This window comes from Bombina bombina, chromosome 1 (genome assembly GCF_027579735.1).
Source record: "Bombina bombina isolate aBomBom1 chromosome 1, aBomBom1.pri, whole genome shotgun sequence".
Taxonomy (NCBI): domain Eukaryota; kingdom Metazoa; phylum Chordata; class Amphibia; order Anura; family Bombinatoridae; genus Bombina; species Bombina bombina.
Window position 1 is genome coordinate 983,967,011 of NC_069499.1, and position 24,825 is coordinate 983,991,835.

Here is a 24,825-nt window from a genome sequence, read left to right on the forward strand (position 1 = left end):
GGGTATACAGAGCAAAAATATATGCCCTTCATTAAATGTACCAGGGATGCACAATTCTTATTGCCCGAAGCCCCCGGGAAATGCAATTCTTGGTGCCGCGTATGTGGTTTATTTTTACATTTAGCTCTGCTGCGAGCAAGCAGACTGCAGCAGGGCTCAAATTTTTTTTTTGTGGCGCGCTGTTAGGACTAGGAGTGGGGTTACAAATATTCAGTGCAATATGTAATAGGCACACAGCCAATTTGAGCTAATTACTTAATTTTGACTAATGGAATAACAATGGTATAGATCCCAGCCCTCCCCGTGATGTCACAGACTGACTCCTGCACACTGATACTCGCTCCTCCCTGCATAGGACGACACTACCCTAAACCTAGACCAGTAGGGGATACTTGCGATAAGGAGCTTACACTGAGCAGGCTCTGGAATGGAAAACATACGAGATCTGTGAGCAATACACCAGGGGGCTATTAACCGCTATGGCGGAACGCTCTGTGCACGCTACAATGGGGCTGTGTTTTGTACAAGGGATGCGGTCCCAACTCTGCTTGTAACCTGGGTCTTGCTCTGTATCTGGGTTCCTGTTACACAAGATGTTTATGAAGCTGCTGCTGAACATGTTTTATGGTACTTTGTGCTCTATTACTGAGCAGTCAGAGCACAAAGTACCATACAAACATGCTCAGCGGCAGCTTCAAAAACACCCAGTGTATATATAAAAAGATGATAGCTTTGTGCTGGGGTACGTACTGTAAAGACCACAATACACTATAAAAAAAGGCACAACTTGCGCTTTCTGCACCGTGCAATGCGCTGTGTTGTGTTGCAGGTATTGAGACCGTTTCTGCTCTCTACACCTTGAGCTGCAATCTTGAGTTCTTCAAACCAGTGGCTGCAACATGCATGCACAAAATTTTTTTAAAAAGTGTGCTCAGGTAGGAAGAACCAGCTGTACATTTATATTTTTAGGGACTTCTTTTGTTGCGTGCTAACATTGTCAGTATTTTGCGCGGCTAGCAAGTAGCGTGGCTCCATGTTCTCTGTTCACACAGCTGCAGTATGATAATAGGGTTGTGGATGAGGGACATACAGAATGCCTCAGAGTAGAACCGTGGTGTACTCTTCGCCAGTGCCGATCATCCCCTCCATTAGTCCGAGCTGCAGTGTGCATGAGTAGCAGGCACAAGCTGTTGAGGAGTGGCCAAACTCTGCAGAGAAGGAGCTAAGTATATGCATCAACCCTCCCTAATCTGAGAGCTAGTTAGGACACTCACCCCGGTGAGTAACACCTGCTGTGTGGATGTGCCATGCAGAGATACAACCGCAGCATACTATGAATTTAATATTCAATATTTTATACAGTTTGAAAAAACTACATGGGATCCTTAATGATAATGTATGGACTAAAACTGTGACTAATGCATAAGAATTAAGGCAAAAAACTGATTGCAATGGGAGCATATATTAGTTTGAATTTGCAAGCAAAAAAAATCATTGCAGAGATGTGTCAACCTATTTCAAAAGAAGACCAAAAACTTTAAAATATACAGATGGAAAAGCAGATTGCTCGAATGTGCTAGTTATATGCAAGTAATGCAATAAAAAAAATCCTGGGGGGGGGGGCATGAAGGTATGTGGTATCATGGCACTTGGTCTTGGGGAAAAAAAAGTTAGAAGAACCTTGTTAAAAAATTTTACTTTGTAATTTTCCTGGCCATAGTGCTATAAATTACATTTGATTTACACTAAAAGGTATGGCTCAGCCAAATCCCTCTATGGGTGGGCTGCTTTACGCAGTGGGGATAGCTTGTTTTGTCACTCTACAATTCCGCACAAGGGCAACTTTCTAATTGGGGAAAAATAGTCTGCTCTACTCCTTACAGTCACAGTTAGCGTAAATGTGTGTAATATATGTGTTCATAAAGGTATGTGGTTGTGCGTGTGTAAAAGTGTGTATGAGTATGTGTAAATACGTATTTCTGTGGGTGTAAATAATGTGTATGAGCGTTTATGTATATAAAAATTATTTTGCGAATCTGGACAAGCAGATTGTCACGAGGGACAAGTAGATTGGGCTCCCGCTTTAGTCCCTTGGACAAGTAGTTTTTTTAAAAAAAAATTCCATACCCCTGTGTACTACTGGCTGCAGCCAGCCTCCGCGTTCTCTCCCTCTCAGCAACTGGCACACATCGCACAGAGAAGCAGAGCATTGCATGCTTGACAGCAAGAATTAAATCACTGCAGCATGGGTGTTCAGTCTTAAGGGGTTAAATAACTGCTGCATGTCACACAGCAGTGGTTTAAACACCTGCATGTGTTCTTAGCAACTATAAGTATATGTTTTATAAGGTAAAGTAAAAGCAGATAAATATTAAATATGAAACCGCTAGATGCTTACAAATGGGTCCTGGGACTCTAATGCTCACTGATGGTAGTGACAACACATGGAAAAGGTTAGTTTCATTAAAGGGGACACTGAACCCAATTTGTTTCATTATTCAGATAGAGCATGCAATTTTAAGCAACTTTCTAATTTACTTCTATTATCAATTTTTCTTCATTTTCTTGCTATGTTTATTTGAAAAAGAAGGCATCTAAGCTAAGGAGCCAGCCAATTTTTGGTTCAGACCAATGGACAGTACTTGCGCTTTTTGGTGCTGTCCAATCAGCAAGGACAACCCAGGTTGTTCACTAAAAATGGGCCGGCATCTAAACTTACATTCTTGCTTTTCAAATAAATATACCAAGAGAATGAATAAAATTTGATAATAGGAGTAAATTAGAAAGTTTCTTAAAATTGCATGCTCTATCTTAATCACAAAAGAAAAAGTTTGGGTTCAGTGTCCATTTAAGCAGAGGAATATGTACAGTACTTTGCCAAATTATTAGACCCATTGGTCGAAAAAGTGATTTTGATAATATTTATTAATAGTGTTGATTGATTTTTTTTAGTTTTGTAACCATTTCTTATCCTATGTTATATTGGCAACATCTACAATACAGAATTAATTTGAGGTAATATTACTGTTTGGTAAATTAACAAATGCATATGTTTTTACAGATGGGTAAACAAAGTGACTTTACAAATTGTCAGCCTGTTAAAAGCAAAAAAATATGTTGCAGCTGAAATTGTAGGCGTTTCACATAGTTATGCAAAGAATTTTAAGAAAAAAAATGGGATTGTGGGGATGATTTGAACCCAAAGCGGAAGGGCGCTTGCGGTCAACATCGTGCCACTACAACCAAGAACAGAAGAAGAATTTGAGATATCTGCACTCAAAATAGGAAAGAGTCTTGACTAAATACATTCATGATTCAGGCATCAAAGTATCTCAGTGAACTGTTTGGAAACAATTTTGTTTATTTTTTTTTAAAAAGGGACACTGAACCCAATTTTTTTATTCAGATGGAGCATGCAATTTTAACCAACTTTCTAATTTACTCCCATTATCAATTTTTCTTTGTTTTCTTGCTATTTGAAAAAGACGACATCTAAGCTTTTTTTGATTCAGAATTCTGGACAGCACTTTATTGGTGGATGAATTTATCCACCAATCAGAAAGAAAACAACCCAGGTTGTTCACAAAAATGGGCCGGCATCTAAACTTACATTCTTGCATTTCAAATAAAGATACCAAGAGAATGAAGAAAATTTGATAATAGGAATAAATTAGAAAGTTGCTTAAAATATCATGCTTTATCTGATTAACAAAAGAACAAATTTGGGTTCAGTGTCCCTTTAAATATTCTATACAGAAGAATGCGATACACCTACAATTTCAGCAATCTTGTACTGCAAATTACACAAATATGTATTGAAGATGCCTATATAACATGGAATAAGAAATGGTTACAGAACTAAAAAAACACTTAAAGGGACAGTCAACACCAGAATTTTTGTTGTTTAAAAAGATAGATAATCCCTTTATTACCCATTCCCCAGTTTTGCATAACCAACACCGTTATATTAATACACTTTTTACTGCTGTGACTATCTTGTATCTAAGCATCTTCTGACCGCGCCTAATCACATGACTTAGTTATCTATTTACTTGCATTTTAGCCAATTAGTGCAGTGTCTGCCACTAGCCACAGGCGTGATCACAATGTTATCTATATGGTTTATCTGAACTACTCTCCCCTGTTGTGAATGCTAGAATACCAAGAGAACAAAGCAAAATTGTTGATAAAAGTAAATTGGAAAGTTGATTAAAATTACATGCACTATTTGAAAAATAAAAGGTTTTTTGGACTTGACTGTCCCTTTAAGAATATGAAATTAATATAAAAAATTTAAAAAAATTTTTTTACCAATGGCTAATAATTTGGCAAGATACTATATTCTTCAAAAAACTGCAATAGTTTTTGAAAAATATTCTTTTTGGTTCCATCTTAAATAGAATGAGTATAATACATGTGTTTTCTTCTGTCTCATCTTTTTAAAAGCTTTAAAAACCAGAAAAGCCCATTACTCTAAACACAAGCACATATAATTCAATAGTTATGCAACAGTTATGAATGATCACTAACATGGATAGATCTTTAGCTTTCATTACGACATCACATTTATTCATTTTGGATACATACATACATTTTAGGCAATTAGTGCTGACTATTAAATAACGTCAAATGCGTGGCACGTTATCTATATGAAACACATGGACTAATGCCCTCTAGCTGTGAAAAACTTAAATGCAGAGGTGGCCTTCAAGGGCGGCTTAGACATTAGCCTATGAGCCTACCTAGGTTTAGCTAACTAAGAACAAAGCAAATTTGATGCTAAAAGTAAATTGGAAAGTCGTTTGAAATTACATGCCCTATCTGAATCATGAAAGTTTCATTTGGACTTTACTATCACTTTAAATGCCACATTTAACACAGCTGTCATCAGAAAGTACTCACTACATGAAATAGCACCCCCTCTTTAGCAACAGAGATATGACTTGTAGTTTTAAAGGTTTTGTATTTTTGATAAATCTGGGCAGGTTTTTATATGCACTTAAGTAAAAAAGTAAAAAGCCAGAAGTAAAATTTTATACAACAGACTCCCTGGATTGCTCAAGTCCTGTATGAAGATATAAAAAAGGACTTTAACCCCTTAATGACCACAGCACTTTTCCATTTTCTGTCCGTTTGGGACCAAGGCTATTTTTACATTTCTGCGGTGTTTGTGTTTAGCTGTAATTTTCCTCTTACTCATTTACTGTACCCACACATATTATATACAGTTTTTCTCGCCATTAAATGGACTTTCTAAAGATACCATTATTTTCATCATATCTTATAATGTACTATAAAAAAAAAATATATAAAATATGAGGAAAAAATTGAAAAACACTTTTTCTAACTATGACCCCCAAAATCTGTTACACATCTACAACTACCAAAAAACACCCGTGCTAAATAGTTTCTAAATTTTGTCCTGAGTTTAGAAATACCCAATGTTTACATGTTCTTTGCTTTTTTTTGTAAGTTATAGGGCCATAAATACAAGTAGCACTTTGCTATTTCCAAACCATTATTTTTCAAAATTAGCGCTAGTTACATTAGAACACTAATATCTTTCAGGAATCTCTGAATATCCATTGACATGTATATATTTTTTTTTAGTAGACATCCCAAAGTATTCATCTAGGCCCATTTTGGTATATTTCATGCCACCATTTCACCGCCAAATGCGATTAAATACAAAAAATCGTTCACTTTTTTACAAATTTTTTCACAAACTTTTGGTTTCTCACTGAAATTATTTACAAACAGCTTGTGTAATTATGGCTTAAATGGTTGTAAATGCTTCTCTGGGATCCCCTTTGTTCAGAAATAGCAGACATATATGGCTTTGGCGTTGCTTTTTAGTAATTAGAAGGCTGCTAAATGCCACTGCGCACTACACGTGTATTATGCCCAGCAGTGAAGGGGTTAATTATGGAGCATGTAGGGAGCTTTTAGGGATAATTTTAGCTTTAGTGTAGTGTAGTAGACAACCCCAAGTATTGATCTAGGCACATTTTGGTATATTTCATGCCACCATTTCACCGCCAAATGCGATCAAATTAAAAAAAAAACGTAAAATTTTTCACAATTTTAGGTTTCTCACTGAAATTATTTACAAACAGCTTATGCAATTATGGCACAAATGGTTGTAAATGCTTCTCTGGGATCCCCTTTGTTCAGAAATAGCAGACATATATGGCTTTGGCGTTGCTTTTTAGTAATTAGAAGGCCGCCAAATGCTGCTGCATTTCACACGTGTATTATGGCTAGCAGTGAAGGGGTTAATTATGTAGCTTGTAGGGAGCTTGCAGGGTTAATTTTAGCTTTAGTGTAGAGCTCAGCCTCCCACCTGAAACATGAGACCCCCTGATCCCTCCCAAACAGCTCTCTTCCCTCCCCCACCCCACAATTGTCCCCGCCATCTTAAGTACTGGCAGAAACTCTGCCAGTACTAAAATAAAAGCTATATTTGGGCTTTTTTTGTGTGGTTTTTTAGCATATTTACATATGCTGCTGTGTAGGATCCCCCTTAGCTCCCAGCCTCACTGATCCCCCACCAAGCAGCTCTCTAACCCTCCCCCTCTGCCTTAATGGGCGCCATCTTGGGTACTGGCAGCTGTCTGCCAGTACCCAATTTAGTAAAAAAATGTGCCTTTTTATTAAAAAAAAATACCCTTTTCTGTAGTGTAGCTTCCCCCCCCCCCCCAAGATCAACCCCCCGCCCCTTCCAGGTCCCTTAGCTGTTTATTTACAGCTTTTAAAACTTTTTTTTTTTTTTTTTTTAACTTTTCCCAGTTTATTTTTCTGTAGTGCAGTGGTTCCCTCCCGCTCCCGCCCCGTGCACGTGCCCGCCCGCCGCCCCCCGTGCACGCGCGCTCCCGCTCCCCTCGGCACATCGATGGGCGCCCACCCGCCTTGCTCCCACCCACCAACGTTACCGGCCACCGATGTCCGGTGCAGAGAGGGCCACAGAGTGGCTCTCTCTGCATCGGATGGCCAAGGGGGGTTATTGCAGGATGCCTCGATATCGAGGCATCACTGCAATAACCGGAAAGCAGCTGGAAGCGTGCAGGATCGCTTCCAGCTGCTTTCCAGACCAAGGACGTACGCCACACATCCTCGGTCATTAACTATTTTTTTTGAGGACGTGTGGCGTACGTCCTTGGTCATTAAGGGGTTAAAGGAACATTTTTCAAAATCTAGGAGCCATCTCAACAAAAACCTACATGTGGGGGCTCCAGGGGTGCTTTAAATAGTGCATTACAAGAATTGTATAAGCCCTGAATATAATATAACTATATCCACTGTCTGATTTATTTGCCTGCATTTGCTCTTGATTTGTGCGCTTCAGCTGCCGGGAGCAGACTGCACCTACATCCAGTGCAGCAAGGACTTACTTGGCAGAACCACATAACCCTATCGTGCAAGTTACTTTGTTTTCTTTCCTCTGGGTCCCTTATAGGCTGTGTACTAGAGGTAGCAGATTTTGTTTTACACTAATGCTTGGGACCAGCTTAGCACCCTCTATAGCAAATGATCTCTGCTGCACTCTGGAGAAAGGCAAGCAGGATAACAGTTTAAACAATGCATATAGTTTAGTTATAAACACTGAATGGCGTATGACAGTAGTACAGAGTTTGAGTAGCATACTGTAGGCATGACTTAACACATGGTTCTCGCAATTGCCAAACATAGCATCTACCTTAGCCTCACTACTTGATTTTCATTGGTTAGCCATGGTGCAGCCTTGCTCTCCAGTTGTCACGTGCAGAACTGAAAGTACATGTTCCCTAACTGCTGCACTTGACACAGTGAGAACTGGGGTATAATCCTCAGGATTCCCTGTAACTGTGGAGCTCTGGGAAATCCTCAAACTGTGGTTATTTTAATTTTTTGGAGGGGTTCTATTTCATCACATTTTGCTTTACTGGCGAATTTATATTGTTTATTGTAAAGCAGTGCGGATACAAATCAATGATTAAAGCGATGGTAAATCAGAGTTTAACAAACTCTAGGATTTACCATCAATAACAATAAAGTGGAGTTTAAGTCATAATTTATTTATTTTTTTAAAAAGGGTGCTAAACTCACTATCTCTGTGCTGCAACAGCTCGCTGAACATAGAAGTTCCAGCAACCCACGGCACAGCGCTCTCCTTCAATGAGGTGACGTTTGCACCTCTAAACCAATAGCCAAGCATGTCAGATGTTCCGTATGTTAGCACGGCTATTGGTTTAGAGGTGGAAACGTCACCTCATTGGTAGAAAAGCAACGTACCGTGGGTGGCTGGAGCCACTCAGTTTAGCAAACTGCAGAGGCCCAGAAATAGTGAGTTTAGCACCCTTTTGTTAAGGGATAGTAAATACTAGCGTTTGTTAAAGGGACACTGAACCCAAATTTTTTCTTTAGTGATTCAGATAGAGCATGCAATTTTAAGCAACTTTCTAATTTACACCTATTCATTTTTCTTCGTTCTCTTGGTATCTATTTGAAAAAGAAGGCATCTAAGCTATTTTTGGTTCAGACCATGGAAAGCACTTGTTCATTGGTGGGTGAATTTATCCACCAATCAGCAAGAACAATCGAGTTTGTTCACCAAAAATGGTCTGGCATCTAAACGTACATTTTTGCATTTCAAATAAAGATACCGAGAGAATGAAGACAATTTGATAATAGGAGTCAATTAGAAAGTTGCTTAAAATTGCATGCTCTATCTGAATCACAAAAGAAAAAAATTGGGTTCAGTGTCCCTTTAACCCCTTGAATGCTAATGACGGCTCTGAGCCGTCTCAGAGTTTCCCACTCTGGTGCTAATGACGGCTCAGAGCCGTCACTAGTACTCTCCCAACTTGAGGGAGATCTTGGGGCTCCCACCCGCTCCTACCCCGGCGATCGGTGCTGCATAATGAAAGGCATCGCCGGGGCTTCCGTTTTGCGTGGTGACGTCACCGCGCAACTTTATTTAACATTAACAATGTTAAATATAGGAGCAGGGGGCATGCTGCTTAGAAGCCTGTATCTCAGGCATCTAAGCAGCTACAGACCCCCAAGACCCACCGTTGGAAAGGTAATCGCCTACGCTTTCCAACGGCGTAAGTCTTGGGGATCTGAAAAAAAATTAAAAAAAATATTAACTAAAAAACCCTTTAAGAAAACCTTAGCACCCAGGTGGGAAAGTGCTTAGCACTCAAAAGGTTAAATGTTCAGATTTACCATCGCTTTAAAAAAATTAAAACAAATTCAGATTTGTTTTTATTTAAATAGGATTTTGTAAATAAAATGCGTTTGAGGAAAAAATCTATCTAAAAAATAGTTTTCCGTTTAAAGAGGGGACAAACCAAAAAAAGGATACCAAGAGAATGAAGCAAATTAAAGTACATTGGAAAGTTGTTAAATTGCATGTTCTCTATCACTGGTTTTCAAACCTGTCCTCTAGCCTCCCCAACAGGTCAGGTTTTCAGGATTATCTTGGATGAGAGCAGGTAAAATAACCATGTTTACTAATCAGCTGATTATTTCACCTGTGCTCCAGTTCAGATATTCTTCAAATGAGGCCCCATTAGTGAGGCTTGAGGACAGGTTTGAAAACCAATGTTCTATCTGAATCATGAAAGTTTAAAGGGACACGAATTGTACAGCTCTATCTCCCCCTACACATGTCCTGCTATGGCTGTATCGATATCTACTGTTGCTTGAGTAGAATGCAAAAGTGCACAGTGATTATCTGCTGGAGCATGCCTAGAAGCTGTGAACTCAGTTGAAATACAATGCCTGTGTCTAAACACTGATAAGGGGATTGGAGCAGACTACTCCAGGCAGCATGGCTATGTAATTTATCTCATTTTTACAAATTACATTTTAAAATACTTACCAGCAATTTTTACAAAAAAAATGTATGCAAACTATTTTTACTTAATTAGCCCATTAAGGATATGCATAGATCTCAACATGTTTTATGGCACTTGAATTTTTTACTTTACTATATCTTTAATCCAATTGTTCCCCTGCAATTCCATATACACAGAATTAACCCTTTACCAAGTATCAAGAAACGCAATTAACAAGAGATTGTTTGGAGTGAAACAGATCTGCACAAGGACTTAAACTATTTAAATTATTATTAAAATGTAATGATTATTTTTCTTTAGTTTATTAAAAGTATTTAAATTGAAATTAAGGTTATGGATTATGTTCTACCAACAAAAATGTTATATGAATGATTAACCTATTAAACTGGAGAGAGTTCACCTCCCAATTTAATAATTATCTTCCTATTTATAATGGTATACAACTAAATCTATCTTTCTGATAGCTGGAAAAATAATCTAAAAAAAAAGTTCTAAAAATGAAAGCTTTATGTAGAAAACCATGATTTAAATCAAATCTACCCTTCCTCATTACAAGTGTGTTTTGTTTCAACATCTAAGAGGCAGAAATGTCCGGCTGGTCAAACAAGAAGTGTGTCTTTTTTTTAGTTTATTATGGGGCTGACTCAGTATCTACAAAATTTGTCAAGCCCCGATTTTGAATCCTGAAAATGTAATTTTCATAGTGCTATGATTGTTTTAGAGGTGTGTTTGTGTTGGATTAGTTCAGACTTCTGCACCTTTTGCTTGAAGAGCTGTTCTACTGCCCAAAAATCAATGCAAAGCTGCCACTGGAGAGCTGTAAATGTAACCCACAACGGCTCACAGAGCAGTAAGATTTGAACAGCCCCACATATACCCTTCTGCTCTGCAAGACAGTGTGCCAATAGATATTACATAGCACAAGTACAATGAACCACATGGCTGCATCATATTTTAAAGTAAATACCCTACAGTTGTCTTCTTGGGTAGAGAAGAGGCTGAAAGAACAGAAGACTGAAGGTAAAACTAATCCAAGCAGAAGCTGTGAAGGGATATGCAGCTGTGCACAACACAGGAAGGAGAGGTAATTCTTACATTACTCACTATGGTGCATGCATTTAGCCCTGATATAGATTATATTTAAACATTTACATTACACAAAATAGATCAAACATTTTTGCTGTAATAGCTAATACAAACATTCTACACAATGAATAAAGATCAGCTGGCCACACACAAGATAAGATAGAACATACTCAAGAGAGACTGACATGGCACAGTACTTAATGCACATACTGCTAACAAAATGGTAGTTTAAAGGGACAGTGTACACCATTTTTTCATATAACTGCATGTAATAGACACTACTATAAAGAAGAATATGCAGATACTGATCTAAAAATCCAGTACAAAACCTTTAAAAATCTTACATAGAAGCTCCAAGTTTAGCACTGTTGAAAAAGATTAGGCTGGGTCACGCAGTGAAGGACTGGTAAAGCACAGAGCAGACCCTCCCCTGCATGACACAAACAATAGCACAAATCTGTAGACCTGGGTCTATATCTGATACTTTGGGGCTTGGATAGAGTCTGAAACTATACATTAAAGGGACAGTTTACCCAATTCAAGACTTAATTTTAAACTGCTTTCAGACTAAATTAAATATGTTAGTGCTGGGTAGTAAGTATACATTACTTTCTATGTTTTTAAATATTTTTTTTTAAAACTCTGTCTTTAGATTGTGTTGCCATACCTTAAACAGTATTTTCGGCCCGCACGGCCACTCGCTCACACTCCCTGCAAGGCATTACACATGTGCCGCCCCCACAGTGATGTCACTGCTATAGAGAACACGGACTAGCGCTCAATAAATGCGCGTCCGTGTTCAGCACTAATTACTTTTCTCCTGCATCCTAGCGGTTGGTGCGTGAGTGAGGACAACCAGAAGTAAACTCTGCCTACACATCAGTAATATAACTATTGGAGTATCCCGGCAGCAGCACTCTGCACTGCCGCATCTATGAAAGAAGCCTGCCCCTGGGCAAGGAATGCTGTCTGGAGTACGCTTCTTTCATAGATGCAGCAGAGCAAAGTGCTGCTGCTGGCATACTCCAATAGTTAGATTATTGATGTGTAGGAAGAGTTCTGCCAAGTTCTGAAAGTAGTTGGCAGCGGAGGGGCTTTAAAGGAGCTGGCTTGTGTGCAGCCTCTCTACTGAGCGTAGCAACCTCCACTCCTCTGACTCCCAGAATCAGGGCCGGTATTTTGTCCATCTCAGCCCGGCACAATGTATTTATGAGCGTTCGCATGTGAGCGCGCTTCTGGGGCCCTCTTTATCTCCCACTCCCTCAACCTTCTGGCCCTAACAGAAACCTGTATCTCTCCCCTAGACACAGCATCCACTGCGGCTCTGTCACATGGTGCAGGTATTTTACTTTCCTATCGTTGCACCTTTCAACCAATACATCCCATCTCTTCCCTCACATTTTCCTCATTCGAAACCCATACGATTTGCTTATTCTCTCCTCTTTCTATACGTGTTGCAGTCATATACCGACCCCCTGGCTCCTCATCTCAATTTCTAGATCACTTGGCTGCCTGGCTACCTTATTTCCTTTCCTCAGACACCCCTTCCCTCATTCTTGGTGACTTCAACATCCCTCTTGACAATCCCACTGCCTCCTCTGCAAAACAACTTCTGCAACTAACTTCCTCTTTCGGTTTGTCACAATGGACTGATTCTCCCACTCACAAAGATGGTCACTCCCTTAAACTGATCTTTAGCCATCGATGCACTCTCTCAAACTCCCCCTTTCCTCTTTCTGACCACCATCTCCTTACTTGCAACATATCATCCCTCCCTACAACCCTCCTTCTCACACCAAACTTCACAGAAGCATTATGTCATTAGATCAACAACAGCTTTCTAATTCCCTCAAACCTCTCCTTTTCCGGCCCTGACCAATCTGCCACTATAATTCCACCCTTACATCCGGTCCTTGACAATCTCGCCCCTCTTACCATAGCTCGGAAATCAAACACTCATCCTCAGCCCTGGCATACTCCTCTGACACAATACCTACGCAGATGTTCCCGTACTGCTGAGCGGCACTGGAGAAAATCTAGGAGTTCAGTTGATTTTCAACATTACAAATTTATCTTTAACTCCTACTATTCTGCCCTTAATTTCTATAAGCAACACTACTTCTCTTATCTCTAATCTTTCTTCAAACCCAAAACGTTTGTTCTCCACTTTCAATACTCTTCTCCGCCCTCCCCGACCTCCTAATACAACTTCTCTGTCAGCTCAACACTTTGCCAACCACTTCAATAACAAAATCGACTCCATCAGAAATGAAATCAGCTCTCAACATAATTCCATTCTCTCACCCACTCAAATGCTCTCAATCAACCACAACCCACATAACCTTAAACTTAGCTCATTCTCCCCTGTTACTAAGGAAGAAGTTTCAGCACTTATACTGCGCTCTCACCTCACTACCTGTCCCCTTGACCCTATCCCCTCACAGCTACTCCCCTCCCTCTCTGCCACCCTTACCCCTATACTCACACACACTTTCAACCTCTCCCTCAGCACCGGTATATTTCCCTCATTGCTGAAACATGCAACACCTAGCCTCAAAAAACCTTCCCTTGATCCTACCTCCTCATCCAACTACCCCCCTATTTCCCTCCTCCCTCTTGCATCAAAGCTTCTCGAAAAACTAGTTTATGCACGCCTATCCCATTTCCTTACAATAAACTCCCTCCTTAACCCATTGCAATCTGGATTTCGTCCCCATCACTTCACAGAGACAGCAATTGTTAAGGTTACCAACGACCTACTTACAGCAAAATCAAAAGGCCACTTCTCTCTGCTTATCCTCCTTGATCTGTCTGCAGCCTTTGACACTGTTGACCACCCTCTTTTGCTCCAAACCCTCAAATCCTTCAGCATCTGTGACACAGCCCTCTCGTGGCTCTCTTCCTACCTGTCAAACCGTACCTTTAGTGTAGACTTTCTGTCGGAGTACCGCAAGGCTCTGTCCTCTGTCCCCTTCTCTTCTCAATCTACACGTCATCACTAGGTTCCCTAATAAAGTCCCACGGTTTACAATATCATTTGTATGCAGACAACACCCAAATCTACTTCTCTGCACCAGACCCATCTCCTTCCTTGCTAACCCATGTCACTAACTGTCTTTCTCACATCTCTAACTGGATGTCCTCTTACTACCTCAAGCTAAATCTCTCCAAAACTGAGCTCCTTATTTTCCCCCCTTCTTCAAAACTCTCCACCCACAATCTCTCTATAACCGTCGACAACTCCATTACCCCTACCCCGCATGCCCGATGCCTCGGGGTCACATTTGACTCAGATCTTTCACTCACATTCAGTCATTCGCTAAAGCCTGCAGCTTCCACCTTAAAAACATCTCTAAAATTAGACACTTCCTTACACAAGACAACTAAGATTTTAATCCACTCTCTCATTCTTTCCCGCCTCGATTATTGCAACTCTGTCCTCTCTGGTCTCCCCACCTGCCGCCTAGCTCCTTTACAATCCATAATGAATGCCTCTGCCAGACTCATCTTCCGCACCTCTCTGCCAATCCCTTCACTGGCTTCCTCTTGCCTCTAGGATCAAACACAAAACTCTCACTCTTACATACAAAGCCCTCAACTGCACTGCTCCCCCCTACATCTCAGACCTTGTCTCCAGACACTCTCCCTCCCGTCCCCTTCGCTCTGCTCATGACCTCCTACTCTCCTCCTCTCTTGTCACCTCATCACACTCCCGTTTACAGGACTTCTCCAGACTGGCTCCCATCTTGTGGAACTCTCTGCCTCGCTCCACAAGACTCTTCTAGTTGTAAAAGCTTCAAGTGCTCCCTAAAGACTCTACTGTTTAGGGATGCATACAACCTACGCTAACCTTTCTTTATACCAGTTCCTCTCCTCCATTGCTATCCCCTGAACCCCCTTAGCACGTAAGCCTAAGAGTCCAGCTGTTTGTAGATCACCTTCTTAAGAGCTGACTTCAACAGTGCAACTCTTGGCAGGGCCCTCTACCCATTTGATCCCTATAACTGTTTTGTTGTACTCCGCATTTGTTTATAGTGCTGCGGAATCTGTTGGCGCTCTACAAATAACCGATAATAAAAAAATAATAAAAAGCAAGAATGTAAGCTTAGGAGTCGGATCACTTTTGGTTCAGCACCCTGGGTAGGGCTTTCTAATTGGTTGTTATATTTAGCCACCAATCCGCAAGCACGCTCCATAGAGCTGAACCAAATAATAGACAGGCTACTTAAATTAAATTTCTGCTTTTTCAAATAAAGATACCAAGAGAACGAAGAAAAATTAATAGGAGTAAATTAAAAAGTTGCTTAAAATTGCATGCTCTATCTGAATCATGACAGAAAAAAAATGTCTGGGTCTCATTTCCCTTTAACCCCTTAAGGACAAGACCATTTTTCAATTGTCTTACCCTTAAGAACCAGGGCTATTTTTACATTTCTGTGGTGTTTTTGTTTAGCTGTAATTTTCCTCATGCATTTACTGTACCCACACATATTATATACCATTTTTCTTGCCATTAAATGGACTTTCTAAAAATACCATTATTTTCATATCATCTTATAATTTACTATATTTTTTTTTATAATATAGGATTGAAAAAAAATAAAAATTAAAAACACTTTTTCTAACTTTGACCCCCAAAATCTGTTACACATCTACAACCACCAACCATGCTAAATAGTTTCTAAATTTTGTCCTGAGTTTAGAAATACCCAATGTTAACATGTTCTTTGCTTTTTTGCAAGTTATAGGGCAATAAATACAAGAAGCACTTTGCTATTTCCAAATAAAAAGGTTTTCAAAATTAGCAATAGTTACATTGAAACACTGATCTCTGTCAGGAATCCCTGAATATCCCTTGAAATGTATATTTTTTTAGTAGATAACCCAAAGTATTGATCAAGGCCCATTTTGGTATAGTTCATGCCACCATTTCACCGCCAAATGCGATCAAATAAAGAAAATCGTTCACTTTTTCACAAACTTTAGGTTTCTCACTGAAATTATTTACAAACAGCTTGCGGAATTATGGCACAAATGGTTGTAAATGCTTCTCTGGGATCCCCTTTTTCAGAAATAGCAGACATGGCTCTGGCATTACTTTTTGGTAATTAGAAAGCCGCTGCGCACCACACGTGTATTATGCCCAGCAGTGAAGGGGTTAATTAGGGAGCTTGTAGGGTTAATTTTAGCTGTAGTGTAGTAGGCAACCCAAAGTATTGATGTAGGCCCATTTTGGTATATTTCATGCCACCATTTCACTGCCAAATGCGATCAAATAAAAAAAATGCTCACTTTTTCACAAACACTAGGTTTCACACCATAATTATTTACAAACAGCTTGTGCAATTATGGCACACATGGTTGTAAATGCTTCTCTGAGATCCCCTTTGTTCAGAAATAGACATATATGGCTTTGGCATTGCTTTTGGACAATTAGAAGGCTGCTAAATGCCGCTGCGCACCACACTTTTATTACGCCCAGCAGTAAAGGGGCTAATTATGTATCTTGTAGGGTTAATTTTAGCTTTAGTGTAGAGATCAGCCTCCCACCTGAAACATCCCACCCCTGATCCCTCTCCTCTCTCCCACCCCACTATTGTCCCCACCATCTTAAATATCTGTTCAGCTCTCTAACACTCCCCCTCAACCTTATTGTCTGTCATCTTGGGTACTGGCAGCTGTCTGCCAGTACTCAGTTTGCATACAAATGTAAAAAAAATAATCTGTAGTGTAGCTTCCCCCATCAATAACCACCCCCACCCAGATCCCTTAGATGGAAAATGGCCCCCTCCACTCTCCCTCCTTCCCTTTCCTGTTCCATAGTGTAGGGCTCCCCCCTGCGCGAGCTACCACCGTGCGCATGCGCGTGCCCAGAAACGTGTGCGCTCCCAGCAAGTGATCCCGCCTCCCTCTGTCATTACCCCCAGCGATGGCCGCCTACCCACAGCAGCTCCTACCCACCAATGATCGCACCATCGCTGTCCGAAAAAAGGTATTGCAGTGATGCCTCAATATCGAGGCATCACTGCAATACCTTGAAAGCGGCTGTAATCGATCAGGATCGCTTCCAGCCGCTTTAAACCCCTAACGTCGTACAGGGTACGTCGCTGGTCTTTAAAGACCAGTTTGTGCCTGATGTACCCTGTGTTTTGTTAAGGGATTAAAGAGACAGAAAACCCAAAAATTATCTTTTATAATTTGGATAGAACATACAATTGTAAACGAAATCTCCAATTTACAACTTATCAAATTTGATCTGTTCTCTTGTTATCCTTAGCCGAAATAACATCATTGCCCTACTGGCAGCTAGATGAACAGATCTAGTTAGTCAATCACAAGAGACAAATGTGTGCAGGCACCAATTAGCAGCAGCTCCCACTAGTGATTAATAAAAAAAAAAGTTTAAAATAAAAACCACAAAAAAAACCTACATGCTCTCTCTGAATCATGCAAGTTTAATTTTGACTTTCCAATCTCTTTAAGCTTCTGCAAACTGCCCCCTTTATCTCAGTGCTATTTACAGACTTCCATTTTGGCTAATCAGTGCTGACTCATTTGTAACTCAGGAGTGAGAACAGTGTTATCTATATGACACACATAAAAGGGATATTCTATCTAGTCAAAGTTACATGATTCAGATAGAGAATGCAATTTTAAGCAACTTTCTAATTTACTCCTTTTATCAATTTCTTTGTTCTCTTGGTATCTTTATTTGCAAAAGCAAGAATGTAAGATTAGAAGCTGACCCATTTTTGGTTCAGCAACTGAGTAGCACTTGCTAATTGATGTCTAAATGTAGCCACTAGGGCTGGGCGATATGGGGGAGAATCCCGATTGCGATTTAATCACAATTTTCACATCACCCACTGTAACCTACATAAGCCCCATCAGCTCCCACTGTACCATCCACAATAAGCACCCCTTTTAACATCAAGCACTGCCTGCAAGGACAACCCAGGTTGTTCACCAAAAACGGGCCAGCATCTAAACTGACATTCTTGCTTTTCAAATAAAGATACCAAGAGAATGAAGACAATTTGATAATAGGAGTGAATTAGAAAGTTGCTTAAAATTACATGCTCTATCCGAATCACGAAGGAAAAACATTTGGGTTCAGTGTCCCTTGAAGCCTCTGCATAATGCCTGTCTCAGTGCTATTTACAGACTTGCATTTTAGCCAATTAGTGATGACTAACTCCACGGGATAGAGCCCAATGTTATCTCAGCAGCTCAGAGACAGGCAGAAATTTAGAGTTTTAAAGGTTATAAAGTATATTAATTGTGCCAATCAGGAGAATGGGTAGTAAAAGCTCTCTCTATCAAACATTTTTGGAGTAGACTGTCCCTTTAATACACTTTTTAAAAGAACATTGTACAGTAAAATTGTTTTCCATCTGAAGGGTTCAAAGGGACAGTCTACACTAAAATGGTTATTGTTTAAGATAGATAAAGCCTCTACTACCCATTTCCCAGCATTGCACAGCCAACATTGTTATATTGATATACTTTATAATATTTAAACCTCTAAATTTCTGCCTGTTTCAAAGCCACTATAGACAGCCTCTTACTCACATGCTTTTTTTTAATTAACTTTTCAGGAGACTGCTAGTTCATGTGGGCCATAACACTGTCCATGCCAGTGAAGTTATTTAAGATTTAGCCCAACACAGTACTAACTGCAAGTCAATAGATAGTCATGTGATCAGGGCTGACAGAAGATGCTTAGATACAAGGTAATCAGAGGTAAAAAGTGTATTAATATAACTGTTGGTTGTGCAAAACTGGGGAATGAGTAATAAAGGGATTATCTATCTTTTAAAACAAAAATTATATTGTGGACTATCCTTTTAAACGTTTGGGAAATTTGAGTATGTTTTTGTATATGAAATAGTTTCTGATAAATAAGACCACAATTAAATATGCAGAGCTTGTAGGTAGATGAAACCAAATTATTTTTTCTAATTTAAACAAAGTCTTCCATATCTTATTTCTCACTGTTTACGCACACTCCAATACTTAGAGAGCAATTGAAACATTAACATTTTAGTTTGTCACACTGCCCACTGAGATAATGTATCTTTACATCTGAGAAGAATTTTGCAAAGCATAAAGCAGTTTTATTTGGTCAAATGAGCATATTGTTTTAGGTCTTCTCATTTTACTGATTTCCCTGTCACCCAGAACAAAAGAACCCTTGCTAAGCTAACCAATCACAAACACTATATATACTTAAAAAAAGGACATTAAACCCAAACCTTTTCTTTCATGATTCCCAGAGAACATGCAATTTTAAACAACTTTCCAATTTACTTCTATTATCAATTTTGCTTCATTCTCTTAGTTTCCTTTATTGAAGGTGCCGCAATGCACTACTGGGAACAAGCTGAACTGTCACATTTGTAAACCAATAAGAAGCACATATGTGCAGCCACATATTGCAAAGAATGCTTTTCCTATATTGGTGGTTGTTGCAAACTGATAATCCTCCTTAAAGGGACATAATACTCACATGCTAAATCACTTGAAAGTGATGCAGTATAACTGTAAAAAGCTGACAGGAAAATATCACCTGAGCATCTCTATGTAAAAAAGGAAGATATTTTACCTCACAATCTCCTCAGTTTAGCAGAGTAAGTTCTGTGTAAAAAGTTATAATTAATTCAGCTGCTGCCCAGCTGCAGGTAAAAAAAAAAAAAAATGAAGAAATTAGCTGCAGCCAATCAGCATCAAAAGTGCTGGGGTCATGAACTCTTACTGTGATCTCATGAGATTTCATAGTAAACTACATTAAACTGAATAGGGAAATAACATGAGTGCACGACACTCAATCTCTTAGCTGTCCCGGGACAGACATACAGATTTGCTGCTTAGATGTCCTTTACAATGGGATGTGGCTACTGAGGAACTTTTGAGGTAAAATATTGCTATTGATATTTTCTAGTCAGCTTTTTACAGCTATGATGCATCACTTTCAAGTGTTTCAACATTTGGGTATCATGGCCCTTTAAAAGAACAAATGAGTAAAGGTAAAGTGAGAGGGGAGGAGGGGTGATCGACTGCCTCACAGAAAAGTAGCTAAAAAGCATAAACCAAAGCCTCCCTGGAAGAAAATGGAATAAGAACACATTTCAAACATTTTACAGCAAAAAGAAGCAAAATTAATAATGAACATTGCAATAATGTTTCACTTCCAGTAATGAAACGTGTGTTGAAATGTTAATTGTAATGGTCCTTAAAACAATTTCACACACAAAGGGATACCGACTACAAATGTTTTCTTCCACGATTCTGATAGAGCAGCAATTTTAAGCAGCTTTCTAATTTACTCCGATTATCAATTTTTCTTTGTTCTCCTGGTATCTATTTGAAAAAGGAGGAATGTAACCTTAACGAGCCGGCCCATCTTTGGTTCAGCACCTGGGTAGCTATTGCTGATTGGTTGCAACATTTAGCCACCAATCAGCAAGCACTACCCAGGTGCTGAAACAAAATGGGCTGACTCTTAAGCTTTACATTCCTTCTTTTTCAAAAATACCAAGAGAACAAAGAAAAATTAATAGGAGTAAATTAGAAAGCTGCTTAAAATTGCATGCTCTATCCGAATCATGAAATAGAACATTTGGGTTCAGAATCCCATTAAGAAGGTAAAATAGATAATTGGGAACACCTAAAAAGAGGGGAAAAACACAATACTGTCCCTTTTAATAGGCTAGTTTGTATGCAGTGCTCAGTAATACAAAACATGCTTTAATATTTTAGCAAGGAGCAACAAAAATATGGAAGGACGGATTTATTTAGAAAAAGAGATTTGCAGTTTCAGAGCAACCTAGAGATCTTATTTCCACTAAGAGAAACAAAGGACTTAATCTCTCGTGAAAGAAAGGGGGGTTATTCATAAAACAAGAGCACACCAGCGTGGGCTACAGCATACAAGTAAAGAGTGACATTCAATGCAGTGTGGTCCAGGCAAGGACGCGTTTCGGGATCAACCCGTATTCAAAGATAGCTATAAACCAACTTTCTTTCACGAGAGAATGAGCCGGTCTGATGTCCTTTGTTTTTCTTGTTGCATTATTTGGATTGCTCCATAGGGCTCTCCCGCTATGCTGACATCACAGATCGCCACCTGGAAATACTCATGGTGAGCCGTGGATAGAGAAGTCATTAACATCTTGGTAGGATCTTGGTGTCCTGATGATACAGGCAGGGATGAAATGATACTGATATTGGAAACCGTAAGTGCCTCTGCCGCTTAGAGTATCGTTAGCACTGCTTCTTATTGAACTGTCTGAGACGGGTGGGCTTTGGGACTCCTATATTGGTGCATGAACCCTTTTTTGGCTTGATCTTATTTCCACTAACATGACCAAATAGAGAACGATGTAAATGTGTAAGACATTAAATTTGCCTATTTTTTCTGTAATATAAAATTGAAAAACATGTACTCTTCTAAAACATTTTGTGTAAGAAAAACAGTTAAAAGGCATGATAATAAAAATATTTTTTCCAACACAGAAACATTTGTAATGTGTCAGTGTTTATGATGAGTACAACATACAGCTCTGGGAAAAATAAAGTCCACTGCAAAATTATCAATTTCTCTGGTTTTACTATTTATAGGTTTGTGCGAGTAAAATGAACATTTTGTTTATTTTTTTTTATTTTATTTTTAATTTATAAACTTCTGACATTTCTCCCAAATTCCAAATAAAATTGTCATTTAGAACATTTGGAAAAAGACAACTGGTCAAAATAAAAGATGCAGTACTTTCAGATCTCGAATAATGCAAAGAAAACAAATTCATATTAATTGTTAAACAAAAGAATACTAATGTTTTAACTTAGCAAGAGCTCAGAAATGAATATTTGGTGGAATAACCCTGATTTTCAATAACAGATTTAGTATGTATAACTAGTTTAACAAGTAAAATTTTAAACAAAAAAACAGTAAAAAAGGGAGTATTAAAGAATCTCATAAATTGTGCACAGCCTCATCTATAAGGCCAATATTTAACTTCATCCTTACTTGTCCCACACTACTTTACTAACTAAAAATAAAGTAGCTCATTAAGGTCTACATGCCATATTAATCCAAAGTGAGTGGCTATGGATGGGTCTTTCTGGTAATGTGTATACATTATAATTAATGTCTTAAAGTGTGTACCAGTTCTGGAAGAAAAAAAAAAATCCAAACTTGGTCACTCATGAAAATGCTGGATTATCCCAGAGACTTTTTCTACAAAATGTTAAAGGACCAGTAAACAGATTTGCATAATCAACAAATGCAAGATAACAAGACAATACAATAGCATTTACTCTGAATTTCAAATGAATAGTAGATATTTTTTCTAACACATTTCAAAGATATACTGTATATATTTCCACTCCCCCTGTACCATGTGATAGCAATCAGCCAATCACAAATGCAAATACGTATAGTCTGAGTTCTTGCACATGCTCAGTAGGACCTGGTGACTCAAAAAGTGTAAAAATAAAAGGACTGCACATTTTTTTAATGGAAGTAAATTGGAAGAAAAAAAAAAAATTACATGCTGTATCTGAATCATGAAAATTTAATATAACCTGAGTGTCCCTTTAAATACATGGCTAGAATACAATCACTCTATAGCAATAAGCTTTATCATTCAAATTACTAATATATATTTTGCACAATACTCATCGCAGGTGCTTAAAGGGACAGTCTACCGTAGAATTGTTATTGATTTAAAAGATAGATAATCCCTTTATTACCCATTCCCCAGTTTTGCATAGCCAACACCTTTATATTAATATACTTTTTACCTCTGTGATTACCTTGTATCTAGGAACCTTTTTCCAGCCCCCTGATCACACGACTGACTGTTTATTATCTATTGTCTTAAATTTAGCATTGTTTTGTGCTAAATCTTAAATAATCCCCTGTGTCTGAACACTGTTTTATCTATATGGCCCATGTGTACTTTGTCTCCTTGTGTTGAAAAGAGATTTAAAAAGCATGTGATAAGAGGCAGTCCTCAAAGGCTTAGACATTAGCATATGAGCCTACCTATGTTTAGTTTAAACTAAGAATACCAAGAGAAAAAAGCAAATTTGATGATAAAAGTAAATTGGAAAGTTGATTAAAATTAAAAGTCCTATCTGAATAATGAAAGTTTAATTTATACTAGACTGTCCCTTTAACACCAAGAAGCAGACTAAGTTACTTACATTTTACAAAATATAAAGAGTTCTGCGCAATGCAATAAACATATTAGAAAAGTGGCTTTTGTTTTGTTACAACTATATATAATGTGAGTGCAACCTTCTATAAAATAATTTTTATTTTAAAAAACAAAAAAACACAAAACATTTTAAAGGGACAATATAATAAAAAATACATTTTCATGATTCATATAGAGCATTGTTTCTCAAATGCGGTCCTCAAGTACCTCTACAGCAGTGTTTTTCAGCCAGTGTGCCGTGAGAGATCCTCAGGTGTGCCGCGGCAGACTGACAACAGTGCGGGGGTGTCCCTCTTTCAAATTTTGAAATATTGGTAGGTATGTGACAGGCTCATCAGGCATCATTTACAACCATGACATTGACATTCATTCACAGACGATCATTATGATTGTTTGTGAATGAATGTCAATATGTCATGAATAGTTTGTAGGAGACATGGCAGCACAGTATATATATATATATATATATATATATATATATATATATATATATATATATATACACACATATATATATATATATATATATATATATACACACACATATACACATACACACATATGGTGTATATGTATATATGTGGTGGTGTGCCACAGGATTTTTTAATGTAAAAAAGTGTGCCACGGCAAAAAAAGGATGCAAATCACTGCTCTACAGGACAGGTTTTCATTATAGCTGAACCAACGCACAGGTGAAAATCATCTTATGGGTGAGATCAGGTTAATAACCTTGTTACTAATCAGCTGACTACTGCACCTGTGCACTGGTTCAGCTATAATGAAAACCTGGCCTGTTGGGGGTACTTAAAGACCACGGTTTAAAAACACAGACAGCATGCAGGTTTAAGCAACTTTCCAATTTACTTCTATTATCTAATTTGCTTCCTTTTTTGAAACATACGTAAGTAGGATAAGGAGAAGTAATGCACTACTGGGAGCTAGCTGCCTCGTCACTGGCTTACCTGATGGTTTCAGCTAGCTCCCAAGTAGTTTATTGCTGCTCATTCAACAAACGAAGCAAATTGGAAAATTGGATGCCCTATCTTAATCATGAAATAAAGGGACACTGTACCCAAATGTTTTCTTTCGTGATTCAGATAGAGCATGCAACTTTCTAATTTACTCCAATTATCAACTTTCTACATTCTCTTGCTATCTTTATTTGAAAAAGGAAGTCCAGAACCCTGGACAGCACTTGTTTATTGGTGGATGAATTTATTTATTATTTGATAATAGGAGTAAATTAGAAAGTTGCTTAAAATTGCATGCTCTATCTGAATCACAAAAGAAAAATTGTGTTCAGTGTCGCTTTAAGGGTTTGGTTACTTATTACTAGATTTTTGTTTGCACTTGCAAACAGCTAGCAAAATGATACATGTACTAGTGAGTAAATCCCCCCCCCCCAAAAAAAAATAATATAATATATATATATATAAATAAATAAAAGACAAACCAAGTACACCCCCGACTAGTTTTAAACTAAAGTTGAATATTGGTTAGAAGATCAAAAATATGGTTCAGACACAGTATTTAGCTTGTAGAAATGGAGGGCCACATAAGAATTCTTGACAGGCACATTGTCCCCAGTCTTTAGACTGAAGAAGCCTGCACTAGATGTAGGTTATCAGGAGTTGAAACTAATTACTCAAGTTAAATAAGTTTCCTACAGGACTGTA

At 38.5% G+C, this 24,825-nt stretch overlaps 1 protein-coding gene across 3 annotated transcripts in view; it reads right to left on the minus strand.

The window, feature by feature from the left end:
• YTHDF1 (YTH N6-methyladenosine RNA binding protein F1) overlaps positions 1-24,825 on the minus strand; it is a 47,268-nt gene that overhangs the window by 13,231 nt on the left and 9,212 nt on the right. The gene's annotated exons all lie outside the window — the stretch shown is intronic.